This window comes from Pristis pectinata, chromosome 35 (genome assembly GCF_009764475.1).
Source record: "Pristis pectinata isolate sPriPec2 chromosome 35, sPriPec2.1.pri, whole genome shotgun sequence".
In the NCBI taxonomy this organism is placed as follows: domain Eukaryota; kingdom Metazoa; phylum Chordata; class Chondrichthyes; order Rhinopristiformes; family Pristidae; genus Pristis; species Pristis pectinata.
In genome coordinates this window covers 5,161,643-5,178,420 of record NC_067439.1, presented here as the reverse complement: position 1 = coordinate 5,178,420, position 16,778 = coordinate 5,161,643, and positions in this window count along the sequence as shown.

Genomic DNA, 16,778 nt, shown 5'->3' with positions numbered 1-16,778 from the left:
TCCTGGGATCAGTCCTTGCCTGTGGCGCAGTTAAAGCACTAACGGTGACCCTGAGGTGAGAATTGGTTCTTGCTCGTGATCGCCATCTGGTGTCCACTGTTGAAAGGTGCGTTGGGTCTCAGTTGTCGTCGACCTCTCCCTGAGTTGTGATGAGAGAAAGGAATAAGATACGATATCTTTATTCGTCACATGTACATCGAAACGCACAGTGAAATTCATCTTTTGCGTAGAGTGTTCTGGGGGCAGCCCGCAAGTGCCGCCACGTTTCCGGTGCCAACGTAGCACGCCCACAACTTCCTAACCTGTACGTCTTTGGAATGTGGGAGGAAACCGGAGCACCCAGAGGAAACCCACGCAGACACGGGGAGAACGTACAAACTCCTTACAGACAGCGGCTGGAATTGAAACCGGGTCACTGGCGCTGTAATAGGGTTACGCTTAAGAGTAGGCCATTCAGCCCCTCATCAATGGCTGTACCTCAACACGGGTTCACTGCCCTCTCTCCATATCCCTCGATTCCTCTAATATCCAGAAATCCATGGATCCTGAAACAACCAACAATCTGTTGGAGGAACTCAGTGGGTTGAACAGTGGGGGGTGAGGGGGAGAAGAAGGAATTGTCAACATTTCGGGCCAAGACCCTGCATCAGGACCTGAATCGAAACATCAGGTTTCAACTCAAAATGCTGACAAATCCTTTCCCTCCACAGATGCTGCTCAACCCGCTGAGTTCTTCCGGCAGATTGCTTGTTGCTCCAGATTCCAGCATCTGCAGTCTCCTGTGCCTCCAATCTATTGATCCTGTATGGAAGGCAATCACCGATTGAGTCTCTGCAGCTCTTCCCATAGGTCAGGTCTGCCATATTCAGAACCAGTCAGATGAATCTCCCCTTCCCACTGCAGCCAGAGCACTCAAGGACACCTGCTAAGGATAGGGACGTGGATGACAAAAGATGTGGACACTTTCAAAACCCTCGCCTATGTCCCAATTCACCCCCATATAAACATAACTGTGCTGTTCTAAAGTTCCACATGCATTCTGTCTCAGTAAAAATTGGACAGTCTAAATTGAACAGCCTCTATTTAATGTGTGTGCATGTTCATTTTTTCACATTATTTCCTTACATTGTTTTGTTAACTAATGCCAATTCCTTTCAAGCATTATTAAACACATTGAAACATTTAAAAGGAATTAGTTCACAACAATAGAATAAATAATGACATAACAAGGCATAATCATTTAATAGAGTAACCCAACAGCAACACACAAAATGCTGGAGGAACTCAGCGGGTCAGGCAGCATCTGTGGAGGGAAATGGACAGTCAATGTTTCGGGTCGAGACCCTTCACCTGGACTGGAAGGAAAGAGGGGAGACGGCCGGAATAAAGAGGTGGAGCAAGAGCCGGCAGGCGATAGGCAGATCCAGGTGAGGGGGGTGATAGATGGAGGAGAGCGGGAACGATGTCAGAAGCTGGGAGGTGATAGGTGGCGGTGACTAAGTGCTGAAGAAGATGGAATCTGATAGGACAGGACAGTGGACCATGGAATAAAGGGAAGGAGGTGGGGATGGGAACGAGGGAGGAATGTGTGTAATCCTGCTAAATTTAGACTCTGAAGGACCGTGTGATTATCACTGAGGCAGATCGCATGTGGAACTGGGATGCAGAAGCTCACGCCAAGGGAGCACGGTGGGTGTGCATCTGTGTGCACTCCTGCTCTGTTGGAGGTTCTTTCAATTGGTTTAGCCTCAAAATATTTAACATGGGGTCTGGGTCATGAATACACAGATGCACAGATAGTAAATCAACAGATAATCCCTGAGTGTATAGGATCAAAGCTGTACTCAGTTCTCCAGAAGTGGTCTCACCAAGACCCTATATAATTGGAGTAAGACGTCTTTACTCTTGTAATCAAATTCTCTTGCAATAAGGGCCAACGTATCACCTACCTCCCTAATTACCTGCTACGGCTGCATATCAGTTTTCAAAGACAATGTATAAGGACATTCAGGTTCATTGAACATCGGCGTTTCCTAATCACTCACCTTTTCGAAGATGCTCGATATTTCTGTTCATTCTGCTGAAGGTGACAACCCCACACTTGTCCACATTGTTCTCTCTGCTGCCACGTCACTCAGATTGTCTATATCCCTTGAAGATGCTTTGCATTCTCAACACTATGCCCATTCCCAACAAGTTGTGCACCATTAGCAAACTTGGAAATATGACATTTGGTCCCCTCAGCCAAATCACCAATATAGAGTGTGAACAGTTGGCTCCCAAGCATCGATCACCAGTGATCTAATGTTACTCCACTAGTCACAGCCTGTCAACCTGAGAATGACTCATTTGTTCCTATTCTTTCTATCCGTGAACCAACTCTCAATCCATGTCAATGTGTTACCTCCGATTCTGCATGGTCTAACCTTGGTCACCAACCTCCTGTATTGAACCTTATCAAAAGCCTTCAGAAAATCCAAATGCACCACATTCACTGCTTCCCCCTCATCTATTTTATTGGTTACATCCTCACAGAACCCCAATAAATTAGTCAAACATGATTTCCTTTTTACTCTGCTGACTCTTGGTATCACTTCCTTTATTAAGGATTCCAGCATTTTCCCAACTACTGATATCAGGCTAACAGGTCTGAGCTCCCTGCTCTCTCTCCCCTTCCTTTATTAAATGGGAGGGGGTCACATTTACCACCCTCCAATCCACAGGAACCATTCCAGAACCTGCAGAATTTTGGAAGATGATAATGAAAGGATTGACTATCTCCACAGCGACTTCTTTCAAAATTCTGGGATGTGGATCATCGAATCCTTAGGATTTATTCGTTTTCAGGCTCAGTTATCGAAGGAGAAACTGCAGGTCCTGTAACAGGTGAAGGAGGCTAAAGATTGAACTTTCAGAGGTTCATAAAATTTGTGGAACATTGAGAGAGGAGAAAGTCACCGACTTTGTCCCAGGGGTAGGGGAGTATAAAACTTGAGGGCATAGGTGAGAGGGCAAGAGTTAAAGGGGACCTGAGGGGCAACTTTTCCACACAGAAGCTGATCAGTACATGGAACGGGCTGCCAGAGGAAGCGGGAGAGGCAGGTACAATTACGACATTTAAAAGACATTTGGACAGGTACATGGATAGGAAAGGTTTAGAGGGATATGGGCCAAACGTGGGCAAGTGGGATTAGCGTAAGTGGGCATCTTAGTCGCTGTGGATGATTTGGGCCGAAGGGCCTGTTTCTGTGCTGCTTAACTCTATGGATCTACAAAACGCTGGAAGTACTCAGCAGGTCAGGCAGCATCAGCAGAGAGAGAAACAGAGTCAATATTTCAGGTCAATGATCTTTCATCAGAACTGGAAACGTCCATTAAGTTGCAAAGAGGGGGAGGGGCGGAGAGAACAGAGGGAACATATATGATGGGGTGGAGACCAAGGCTGTCCTGGGAACAATCACTTCCCATGCCAGCTATTAGAGAAGGTGAAAGAATGTGTGGGGGCCATGAGATGTAGAGCTTGGTTGGTGGAACAACAACTGAGGCAAAGGAGAGAGCTGGAAATACTCAGCAGATCAGGCAGCAGTTGTGTGGAGAGAAAAGCTGAGAGACCATTGCAGGTGGATGACCTGACACCAGCACTGGCTAGTTCCGACACAAACAGGGAAGGCTGGTTATCTGAAATTGCTGGGTTCGACAAACAGGAAAGGCTGGTTATCTGAAATTGCTGGGTTCGATATTGAGTTTCGAGGGCCACAGCATGTTGTGTCAGGATTGTGCTCAGGAGGAAGATGAGGTGCTGTCCCTTGAGCTTAAATAGAGCATCGTTGGAGCAAGGTTAGAGGTCAAAGACAAAGATCAGAGTAGGAGTGAGATTAGAATTAAAGTGACAGGCAACTGGAAGCTCGGGGTCACCTTTGTGGTCTGAGTTGAGGTGTTCCGTGAAGCAGTCACCCAATCTGTCCTGATGAAGGACGTTGACTGTTTATTTCCATCCATAGATGCTGCCTGACCTGCTGAATTCCTCCAGCGTTTTGTGTGTGTGATCCAATCTGTGTTTGGTGTCTTTGATGTAGAGAGGACCGTATTGTGAGCACCTAGTGCAATACAGGCACCTCCCATGTTACAGGGGGTTGCGTACCTAGAAAACAGCCCCTATCGCGATTTTCCATAACGCAAAGCTGCGTCATCTGTGCCTGCGTCAAGAAAAGGAAGTCAGAAAAAATAAATTTTATGTTATTTATTTACTTTTTTTCACAAATTCCGTGAGAGCGAATTTTATCCCGTATCTCAAATTTCTGGGTAGTGATTTGTGATGGAGGAGTTTCCATCAGCCCAATGGCTGTGATGCAGGGGTTTCCCATCGTCTGCATTGGAAGAGGTACAGGTGAATTGGTGCTTCACCTGGAAGTAGAAACATAGAAACATAGAAAACCTACAGCACAATTCAGGCCCTTCGGCCCAAAAAGCTGTGCCGAACATGTCCCTACTTTAGAAGTTACTAGGCTTACCCATAGCCCTCTATTTTTCCAAGTGTGTTCCTGTGTGAGGGGAGGGGAAGGGAACGGACAGGTGGTGATGTGGGAAAGTCCTTGGAGAAGGAGAATGGGCTCAGAAATGAATGTAGAGTCATATAGCACGGAAACAGGCCCTTCAGCCCATCAAGTCCATGTCAACCATCAACCACCAATTTACACCAATCCTACATTAATCCCAATTTTTATTCTTCCAATGTTCCCATTTCTCCAGATTCTACTACTCACCTACACACTAGGGGCATTTATAGCGGCCAATTAATACCACCAACCCGCACGTCTTTAGGACGTGGGAGGAAACCGGAGCACCCAGAGGAAGCTCACATGGTCACAGGGAGAATGTGCAAACTCCACACAGACAAGACCTGAGTTCAGGATTAAACTCGGCTCTCTGGTGCTGTGAGGCAGCGACGCTATTAGCTGTGCCACTGTGCTGCCCTAGAAATTATATTTTTCTCTCTTTCTCCTCTTCTGTTGTCCAGAGTTCATTTTATTTCCTCCTGTTGCTAATCACCAGCCTCATTCACATAACACCACCGGTCTCTCTCTGTATTACAGACTTCCCATGACCTCTACCTTTAGGCTTGCTTTGTTTCCAGCCTTTCTCTGCTTCTGATGAAAGATCATCAACCTGAAACGTTCACTCTGTTCCTCTGTTCATAGATGCTGCCTGACCTGCAAAGTATTCCCAGAGTTTTCTGATTTTTATTTTGGATTTCCAGTATCTACAGTATTTTGCTTGTCATTGCTGTCTCAGTAGGATACTGTTGAAAGTATCCTGACTAGTTGTATCACGGTCTGGTACGGCAATTCAAATGGGCAGGAACGTAAGAAGCTGCAGAGTGTAGTGGACTCTGCCCAATACATCACGGGCACATCCCTCCCCGCTATCGGTAGTATCTACAGGAGGTGCTGCCTCAAGAAGGCAACATCCATCATCAAAGATCCCCACCATCCAGGCCATGCCATCTTCTCGCAGCTACCATCGGGCAGGAGGTACAGAAGCCTGAAGTCCCACACCACCAGGTTCAGGAACAGCAACTTCCCTTCAACCATTCGGTTCTTGAACCAACCCAAACAACCCTAATCACTACAGTTTAGCAACAATATGATCATTTTGCACTAAAATGGACTTTTAAAAAATTTAATTGTGTTCTTTCTTGTAAAAATTGTGTATAATTTATGTTTAATTTATGTTTTTCTTGTTAATGCTGCTTCTATGATGCTATGTGCCTGCGATTCTGCTGCAAGTTTTTCATTGCACCTTTGCATCCATGTACTTGTGCATGTGACAATAAACTCGACTTTCGACATTGACGCAGTTTTCTTTCCCCACTTAGGCATACGATCAGGAAGATTCCCCAGGCAACCATGATCAACATTCCAAACCTTGAGAAGCTGAGCACTGATCCCGGCAGCCACACCAACCCTCACGACAAGGACGTATCCTGGTTACACTGTGAGAGGAAGGACAGGAGAGTTCCAAAGGAGCTACAAGGCAACTGGAAGTGGACAGGGTTCAAGGGTGTGCCAGGATGCCAGATGTTGGGAGTCATCTCCGTTTACAAGTCTCCCAATGAGTTGGCCACTGGCTTATCAATTGGTCACCTGAGGTTGGAAAAGAGGAAATCAGGAACTTATCCCATGAATTGTCCCAACCGGAAACTGGAGTTAAGTAATATTGATAGACCGAACAGGGATAAAAAATATGTCTTGGAGACCACAAGAGGTGAGTGTCAACATGGTTGTGGACCAGGTTGTGAAAGGAACGAAGAGAGCAGAGATGAACAAAGTTTGATTCATAGAGTCATACAGCACAGAATCAGGCCCTTCGGCCCCCTGCATCTGTGCTAACCATCAACCACCTGTTTACATTAATCCTATATAATTCTCCCACATTCCCATCAGCTCTCCCCGCTCTCCGTCACCCCACTTGGGGCAATTTACAGTGGCCAATTAACCTACCAACCTGTCCATCTTTGGGATGTGGGAGGAACCGGAGCACCAGGAGGAGAACCTTCTTGTCACAGGGAGAATGTAAAAACTCCACACATAGACTTGCCGGAGGTCAGGATTGAACCTGGGTCTCTGGAACTGTGAGGCAGTGGCTCTACTACTGTCCCACCAACCGTTGCAATCCAGAACACCGCCTGAAAGGCAGAAGAAACAAACTAGTAAAAGGCAATTAGATAAATGCATGAAGGGAAAAATTTCCAGGGTTATGGGAGAAAGCAGTTCATTAACAGGAGCGCAACTTATTGGAGAACTTTCAAGGAGTAAACATGCATTCTAGTGGCCAAATAGTCTTTTCTTAAGCCTTCTACGACTTCTGTGGTGGATAATCCATTGACATCTTTGATGAGCCAACTAAGCAATGCAAAGGGAATAAGAAGTCCATGTGCTTAATACTCATGGATACAGAAAATATTTAAGGTAGTTAATGGAAACTGTCCTTTGTAGCTGGGCCACAGCTGTACAAAATCCCGGTTAGACCACAGCTGGAATGCTGAAAACAGTTCTGGGTAGGACACTTTAGGGAGAATATAGAGAGGGCAGATGGGTTTACCAGAATGATAACCAGACTCCAAGGATTTCACAAGGAGGGATTCCAGAAATCTGGTATCTATTACCAGGAATTTAGAGGATCAAGGAGAAACCTAACCAAAGATTTCAACCTCTAAAGTGGAACTGGTGGAGCAGATGGAAAGAGTTGACTCTGATTAGTCAGGGAATTGTCTGCTGGCTCAACTGATGGACCAGAAAGAGAGAATAAGTCGAGAACATCATTAATTCAGGAGTGAGGTCTATACGTAGAGGGTGAGGAAAATCTGGAACTCTCTTTCCCAAACTGCAGTTGATGCAGAGGCAAAGTATTTGTGTTAAATTTAGGGATTGATAGATTAACATCAAGGGATATAGTGAAAATATTGGGTCACAGATCAGCCATTGAATGGTGGAACTGGCTCAAGGCCTCTCCTCCTGTTACTATGTCACCCTGAACACCTCCATCATCTTCAGCCTTAAAGAACAGGTCCCACCTCCACTCAGACAGATGGCTTGAGAGGGAAATTAGCCAGGATTCCAATTTCTGATGGCATCTTGGGAAACACTTGTGTGTGGATGCCAGTGGGATTTACTTTGGTTGAAACGTTGTCCCTCCTGCAGTTGAATTGCCTGTTGATTCACGTGACGGAGCATCATACAGCAGCCACTGCCTCTCCCTTTCTCCCGCTTCCCTCAGCCACTCTCACAGGCTGCACCAGACCACCCAGGCCTGTGCTGACCAGCTTGAACCCACGGCTGAACTTTAACCCCTGTTGTCACCTTCGGGAACGATTTCCAGTTTGAACTCTGGACCTTGGCTCCACAGCCACTGAAAATTTCTTACATCCTTGTCACTTTTGGATGAGCCCTCTATGTGCATCCACCCTAATCTCTGTCCTCTCTATCTTGTCTCCCACCACCCCCTTTACTTTTCCCATCTCACAGCCCAAGATTCCCATCCAAGTTTGTTTGCAACCATCCCTGTCTTATTTCATGTGCTCTCCGAACCCTGTAATCACTGTCAAGCACTTTGTTCTTATTAAAAAGTTCTCAGGATGTTGGCAAGACCAGCATTTATTGTCCTTGCGTAGGTGGCGGTGAGCTGCCATTTTGAACAGTCCACCTGGTGAAGGAGCTCTGCAGTGCTGTTGGGGTTCTAGGATATAGACCCAGCTAATACAAAGAACCAGCGACATACTTCCAAGTCAGAATGGTGTGCAACTCTCAAGGCAGCCATTAGAAGGCAGTGCTTCCCTGCTCTTGTCCTGCCCTTCTTAACAGTAGATCGGAAGGGTTGGAAAGTGTTGCTGAAGAGTCTTGGTGAATAATTACACTCATCATGTACAGAGATGGTATAGATGGATGCTGGTGATGGATGGAAGGCTTTTAGTGACAGATATTTTGTAATTCTTAATCTCAATGCAAATATTATTTTGAAGTGGTTTGAGCCTTATTTGGTGGCGTTTATGGTACTGATGTTTTTGAGGAACTGTACTCAACAGGCAGAGCTGGAATCACTGAGACCAGCATAGTGACACAACTGGTCGAAAGGCTGTTTGTACATTCTCCCCGTGTCTGCACTGGTTTCCTCTCGGTGCTCCGGTTTCCTCCCATATTCCAAGGGCGTACAGGTTACGAGCTGTGGGCATGCTATGTTGGCGTTGGAAGAGTGGTGACACTTGCAGGCTGCCCCCAGCACATTCTCAGTAATGCAAAAAGACGCATTTCACTGTGTGTTTCAATGTACATCTGACTAATATCTGTCTATCCTAATCTATATCCTAATCTATCAATCTATCCTAATCTATCTACCCTTATCGATCTATCCTAATCTACCTCAGTCCTGGCCTCGGGTGCTGTCTGTGTGGAGTTTGCACGTTCTCCTCGTGAACGCGTGGCATTCCCCCTGGGTGCTCCAGTTTCCTCCCACATCCTGGAGTCATGTGGTTTGGTAGGTCAATTGGTGGCTGTAATTTGCCCCTGGTGTGTAGGTGAGGGGTGTCATAGAGTCATATAACACAGGAACAGGCCCTTCGGCCCAACTCATCCGTGCTGACCATGTTGCCTAATTGAGCCAGTCCCATTTGCCTGCATTTGGCCCATATCCCTCCATAAACCTTTCCTATCCATGTACCTGTCCAAATGCCATTTAAATTTGTTATTGTACCTGCCTCTACCACTTCCTCTGTGGCAGCTCGTTCCGTATACTCACCATCCTCTGTGTGAAAAAGTTGCCTCTTGGGTCCCATTTAAATCTTTCCCCTCTCATTTTAAACCTATGCCCTCCAGTTTTGGATTCCCCTACCCCTCTACCCTGGGGAAAAGACTTTGGCTTTTCACGTTATCTATGCTCCTCTTGATTTTATAAACCTTTGTTGATTGGAATTGGGGAAAATAAAGATGGGATGAGCGTAAATGGGTAGTTTCTTGGTTGTCTGTTTCTGTGTTGTGTCACTCTCAAATCTGAAAGGCAAGATTGGATAAGGATGCCAGATTTCTATCATTGAAGGGTCTTAGCGACTACAGAGGCTCTCAGATAGACACATGGATGTGCAGGGAATGGAGGGATGTAGACATTGTGTAAGCAGAAGGGATTGGTTTAATTAGGCATTTAATTACTAGTTTTGTTCGTTTGGCACAGCATCATGGGCGAAGGGCCTGTTCCTGTGCTTTACTGTTCTATGTTCTACATCAGAAGGATGTAGATTATATAGGATTAAGTGTCTTGGAGGTTTTAACAGGGTTTTGGATTAAGTGAAGGTTTTGGTGAGACAGTGGGGTTGAGGCCAAACAGAAAGAAGCAACTTGTTAGGTAGACAGCTTTTGTTAATTAACTCATTCTCTCCTCCAATGGCACCCCTCGGATGCAGTGAGCATCATCTACAAGATACCGTAAGACCATACGACCATAAGATACAGGCGCAGAATTAGGCCAATCGATCCATTGAGTCTGCTCCGCCATTCAATCATGGCTGATTTTTTTTCAACCCCATTCTCCCACCTTCTCCCCGTGACCCTTAACTCCTTTCCCAATCAAGAACCTATCGATCTCTGCCTTCAATACACCCAATGACTTGGCCTCCACAGCCCTCTATGGCAACGAATTCCACAGATTCACCACCCTCTGGCTGAAGAAATTCCTCCGCATCTCAGTTCTAAAGGGACGTCCCTTTATTCTGAGGCTGTCCCCTCGGATCATAGATTCTCCTACTAATGGAGACATCCTCTCCACATCCACTCTATCCAGGCCTTTCAGTAACTGGGAGGTTTCAATGAGATCTCCCCTCATTCTTCTGAACTCCATCAAGTACGGGACCAGAGACACCAAACGCTCCTTGTACAGTAAAACTCCTCATATGCTGCAGTTACTTGCCATGGTTATCACAGCACCTCCCAAAGCCGCAGCTTGGACCATAGCACAGAAACAGGCCCTTCGGCCCAACTGGTCCATGCCGACCAAGATGCTCCATCCAAGGTAGTCCCATTTTCCAATGTCTGGCCCATAACCTTCGAAACCTTTAACCTTCTAATCCATGTACCTGTCCAACTGCCTTGTTGTGATTGTACCTGCCTCAACCACTTCCTCTGGCCGCTCATTCCACATACATACCACCCTTTGTGTAAAAACGTTGCCCCTCAAGTTCCCATTAAATCTCTCTCCTCTCACCTTAAACCAATGCCTTCTAGTTCTTGATTCCCCAACCCTGGGTAAAAGACTGTGTGCACTCACCCTAACTCTGCCCCTCATGATTTTATACACCTCTATAAGACCACCTCTCAGTCTCTTACACTCCAAGGAATAAGGTCCTAGCCTGTCCAACCTCTCCCTATAACTCAGTCCCTCCAGTCCTAGCAACATCCTTGTAAATCTTTTATGTCCTCTCTCCAGTTTAATAACATTTTACCTATAGCAGGGCAACAAAACTGAACACAATGCGGCCTCACCGGTGTCCTGTACAACCCCACCATGACCTCCCTCCTTACCACTGAGCAGGATAAGGCAGCGGAGACTCCAGGAGGCCATCCTTTGAGTGACACCTCATTCCAATGAACCAATACTGGCCATCCCTCCACCAACATCTATTAAAGCTTCCTCTGAACCGTGAGAGTAGCTTTGCATCATGGGCTGTGGAGGTTCAATGAGAAGCTTTACCCCCATCAACTCTGGGGCAACCAGACATGGGCTACAAAAGCCAACCTTGCAAAGCAACTTCCACCCCCGAGATTAGCTATAGTCTTAACATGCCTCTGGATCCTAGTGACTGTCTTTATCTCTGTTGAAGGCTTGAAGAGGAAGGTGGGCAAAACCGAGAGGCCGCTGAAGGTGTCCATGGATGATGGGATATCAGCCTGGAGGGTGACGGAGGCAGCGGAGGATGAGTGCGTACACAAGGACTAGCCAACCGGCCAAGGATAGACCCTCCCCAAATGGCAATGCTGCAAAAGAGGTGGAGAAGTGGAACAATGTTCAACATGGTCCCAGGATCCAAAAGAAGAGTCAAAGTTATTGGTTGTAGCCAAGAACATGACAATGGAGCAGGAGGAGGCCATTCTGCCCCTCAAGCCTGCCCTACCTTCCAATGAGATCATGGCTGATCTCCCCTCTCTTCTCATTTTCTGTTCCCGTCCATTGATTTCAATCTTGATTTCAATCTCACCCAAATGAACCTCCTCAGCCCTCAGTGGGTTGGGAAGGGGAGGGGGAGAGAATACCAAAGCTTATGACCCAAGTAAGAAAGTTCTTCCTTACTTTACCCTAAATGGCTGACCTTTCTTTCGACCATACAAACCATCCTCATTTTGTTCTGGGTACAATTGACCAATTTTGCAGTTTCTCTTTCCACTGGGGTTTGGAAGTATCTACGGTCTGTACTGAATAAAATCACGCAGGCAGAGCCTCTCTGAGACGCACAGTTTTCCAAGTCCAGTTAATGGTTCAGTGGGTGTCCGTAACTCATATTGAGTAATTGGACCTAGCAGAGCAGGAAGCTCCCTGGTTGGGTTTTGTGAGGTTCTCAATGGACCTCACACCAGAGGTGAAGGCAGTGCAAAAGACTGGACCCGAAAGTGACAGGCTTGTCCAGGTTCACTGTAGGAAAGATGTGACAGCAATGGAGTGGGAGCAGAGGACATTCACCAGGGTGTTGCCTGGGATGGACCGTTTCAGTTATGAGGAGAGACAGCAGAGGCTGGGTCTGTTCTCCCTGAGGCAGAGGTTAAGAGGGTACAGAAGTGAGGTATATAAAACGATGAGGGGTAGACTGCAGGAAACCGATCCCCATATCAAAGATAGGTAAAACTAGAGGACACAGATTGAGGTTAAGGGGGAAGAGATTTAGAGGCCCTGATGCAGGGTTTCAACCCGAAACAATTCCTCACTTTCCACAGATGCTGCTTGACCTGCTGAGTTCCTCCAGCAGATTGTTTGTTGCTCCAGATTCCAGCATCTGCAGTCTCTTGTGTCTCCAGAGATTTAGAGGGGATCTGAGGAGGTTTTTCACCCAGTGAGTGGTGAGTACTGGAATACACTGCCAGAGGGAGTGGCGGGAGCAGAGTCACTGACAGCAGCTCAGAATCAGAATTAGGTTTATTGTCACTGGCATATATTGTGAAATGTGTTGTTTTGCGGCAGCAGTACAGTGCGAGACACAAAAACTACCGTAAGTTACAAAATAAATAACTAATGCAAAAAGGGGAATAACGAGGCAGTGTTCATGGGTTCATGGACCGTTCAGAAATCTGATGGTGGAGGGGAAGAAGCTGCTCCTGAATTGTTGAGTGTGGGTCTTCGGGCTCCTGTACCTCCTCCCCGATGGTAGTAATGAGAAGAGGGCATGTCCCGGGTGGTGAGGGTCCTTAATGATGGATGCTGCCTTCTTGAGGCACCGCCTCTTAGATAAAGATAAGATATCTTTATTAGTCACATGTACATCGAAACACACAGTGGAAATGCATCTTTTGCGTAGAGTGTTCTGGGGGCAGCCCGCAAGTGTTGCCACGCTTCCGGCGCCAATATAGCATGCCCACAACTTCCTAACCTGTACATCTTTGGAATGTGGGAGGAAACCGGAGCACCCGGAGGAAACCCACGCAGACACGGGGAGAATGCAGAAACTCCTTACAGGCAGTGGCCGGAATTGAACCCGGGTTGCTGGCGCAGTAAAGCATTACGCTAACTGCTACACTACCGTACCTTCCCTCTTGAAGATGTCCTTGACGTTGGGGAGGGATGTGTCCATGATGGAGCTGGCTTAGTCTACAACCCTCTGCAGCCTCTTTCGCTCCTATGCACTGGAGACTCTATACCAGGCTGTGATGCAACCAGTCAGAATGCTCTCCACTGTACATCTGTAGAAATTTGCAAGAGTCTTTAGTGACACACCAAATCTCCTCAAACTCCTAATGAAGTAGAGCTGCTGGCGTGCCTTCTTCGTGATTGCATCAATGTGTTGGGCCCAGGATAGATCCTCTGAGATGTTGATGCCAAGGAACTTGAAGCTGTATAGAAGCTTGTCTAGAAGTGTCTCGACAAGCACTTGAGTTGCCTGGGCATAGAAGGCTATGGGCCAAGTGCTGGCAAATGGGATTAATATGGATGGGTGCCCACTGGTCAATGTGGACGAGTTGGGCTGAATGGCCTGTTTCCATGCTATACCATTCCATGATTCTATACAAACGTATGAATTAGTAGCAGGAGTCAACCTCTTGGTTCATCCACCCACTGATTTGATTGTAACCTTAATTCTGCTTTCCCATTGACCTGCGGTAACTTTTCAACCCCTGCCTATCATGAACCTATCTGCCTCTACCTTAAAAAATTATCAAAGACATTGTTTCCACCATCCTTTTGAGGAAGAGAGTTCCAAAGATTCAAGACACTCTGGGAGAAAATAAAATTAATCTCATCTTTGTGATAAATATGTAACTTTTGTTTAAAACAGTGACCACTGCCTCTGGATTTTCCCCACAAGAGGTAACATTTTCTTCATTTCCATTCTGTCAGTACCCTGAAGGACCTTTAGAATGGGATTGAGGGGCCGAATGTTCAACCCTTGCTGCTATTTTGAATGTTCAGAGCACTTCACAGCCTACAAAGTATTTTACGAAGTGTGGTTGCTGAATATCTGACGCACAGCAAGCTCCCACATAAATTCACGTGATAATGGGCAGATCATCTGTTGTGGAGACATTGATTGGTTGGGATAACTGTTGTTGCACTGAGGAAGCGAAAGAGAGGTACCAGAGGTTATTGGAGGAAATTGGTTGGTAGTTTATTTGGTTACTGTAAATTACCTCCAGTGTAGGGGACGATGGTTGAGTCAGGGGGGAGTTGAACGGGATGTGAGAGAGAATAGGTTACGGTAAATGAGTGGGGCAGTAGCATTGCTCTGAGAGCTAGCACAGACTCAATGGGCTGAATGGTCTTCTATGTCAGAGGAAAATATGCAATAATGTGGGAATAAACCTCAATGAAAATTAAAATAAACTGCAGATGCTGGAAATCTGAAATAAAAACAGAAAACGCTGGGAAGTACTTTGCAGAACTTTGAAAGAGATGCAGCCTTAGTATAAGAAAAGGTGAGGACAGCAATAGATAGAACAAAGGGAATGTCTGCACCACATTTCCCAACTCTTTTCCAGCATCTTGTTTTTATTATTGAAAATAAACCTGCCTTTCTTCAAAATAGTGGCCACAGGATCTGTGATGTCCAGTTCGGAATGTAGATGGGACACCACTTCTCCTTGGCTTTGCAGCTTCTGTGACTCAGTGCACTCCCCTGTATTAATTCTAAATCCAGGCCTTTTATTTGAATTATCTTCCTTTTCACGCCCTCTGAAGTTGCGCTTCTGTTTCTCCTGTAGGCAGCCTGCCCAGCGATCAATGAAACCCTGTAGATGGACTATCAGCTGCCCTCACATTAGAAGCATTTCGCTGAACTACAGCCTCTGAAGTATCTTTGTCTCAGGACTCAACATCTCATCCACTGTAACTCATTTCTAATTCCAAGAGAGGCGCCCCTTCAAGCTACCTGTGGTAGAACAGCCTTTTATTAATAAACGATAAGCAGATTTTGTAGCTCCACTTGAGATCTGAGCCCCTCTTAAATCAATACCTCATAATTTAACATCATAGAGCATGGAAACAGGCCCTTCGGCCCAACTTTCCCATGCCGCCCAAGATGGCCATCTAAGTTAGTCCTATTTGGCCTATATCCCCCTGAACCTTTCCAATGTGTTTTAAATGTCGTTATTGTACCTGCCTCAACCACTTCCTCTGGCAGCTCGTTGCATATATCTACCACCCTCTGCGTGAAGAAGTTGCCCCTCAAGTCCCTTTTAAATCTTTCCCCTCTCACCTTAAACCTATGCCCTCTTGTTTTTGGTTCCATTTCCCAGGGAAAAAGACTGCGTACATTTACCTCATCTATGCCCCTCATGATTTTATACACCTCTGTAAGGTCACCCCCCTGTCTCCCAGTATCTCTTTCATAACATCAAGTTATGAATCTGGGGACACAAGAGACTGCAGATATTGGAGTTTGGAAAAAGACACAAACTGCTGGAAGGAATCAGCAGGTCAGGCAGCATCTGTGGAGGGAATTCCGGTCCAGATGAAGGGTCTCAATCCAAAACGTCAACTGTCCATTTCCTTCCAAAGATGCTGCCTGACCTGCTGAGTTCTAATGAATCTATGGCATTTTTCTTTAATAGTTCGACTTTATAATCTAACACTTTTCTGAGTTTGGCTGCACATTCTGTGGAGAGGGGTGAGCAGGAGACCGGCTTTAGAGCTGCACTAAACCCTCGGATATACCAGAATCTCTGGGAACCGAAGGATTAATAATTTGACCTGCCTACACCACATTACCCCCTCAGCGTCCCACTCCATTGCTAAGAATCCAGGAGAAACATCAGATAAAAGAAAGATCCAAAAGTAATAAAAAACTGCAGATGCCAGAAATCTGAAATAAAACAGAATGCTGGAAAAACACAGCAGATCAGGCAGCATCTGAGGAGAGAGAAACAGAGTTAAGAATTAATGTTTTAGGAGGATATCCTTCATCGGAATCGGGCTGGAGATTACGGATCATGTGACAACACACCTAACCAGTACTGGTAACCTCTGCTCCAGAGGTATGGGCATGATCTAGCCTGATTCTAACGAAAGATTATCAACTGAAACATCAAGTCTGTTTCCCTCTCCACAGATGCTGACTGACCTGTTGGATATTTCCAACATTCTCTGTTTGATTTCAGATTCCAGCATCTCCGTGCCATATTTTTGGACCGTCTTTTAGACAGCCCTCTGATCTTTCATCGAGTTACCTGAATGGGAAATGGCTCTGGCCCTAATGAAGTCTATCATGGTTCATTAACATAGAACATAGAACAGTACAGCACAATACAGGCCCTTCGGCCCACAATGTTGTGCCAACCTTTAAACCTAGCCTAAGACTATCTAACCCCTCCCTCCCACATATCCCTCTATTTTAAATTCCTCCATATGCTTATCTAGTAATCTCTTGAATTTGACCAATGTACCTGCCTCCACCACCACCTCAGGCAGTGCATTCCATGCCCCAACCAAACTCTGGGTAAAAAACCTTCCTTTGATATCTCCCTTGAACTTCCCACCCATTACTTTAAAGCCATGCCCTCTTGTATTGAGCTTTGGTGCCCTGGGAAAGAGGTGCTGGC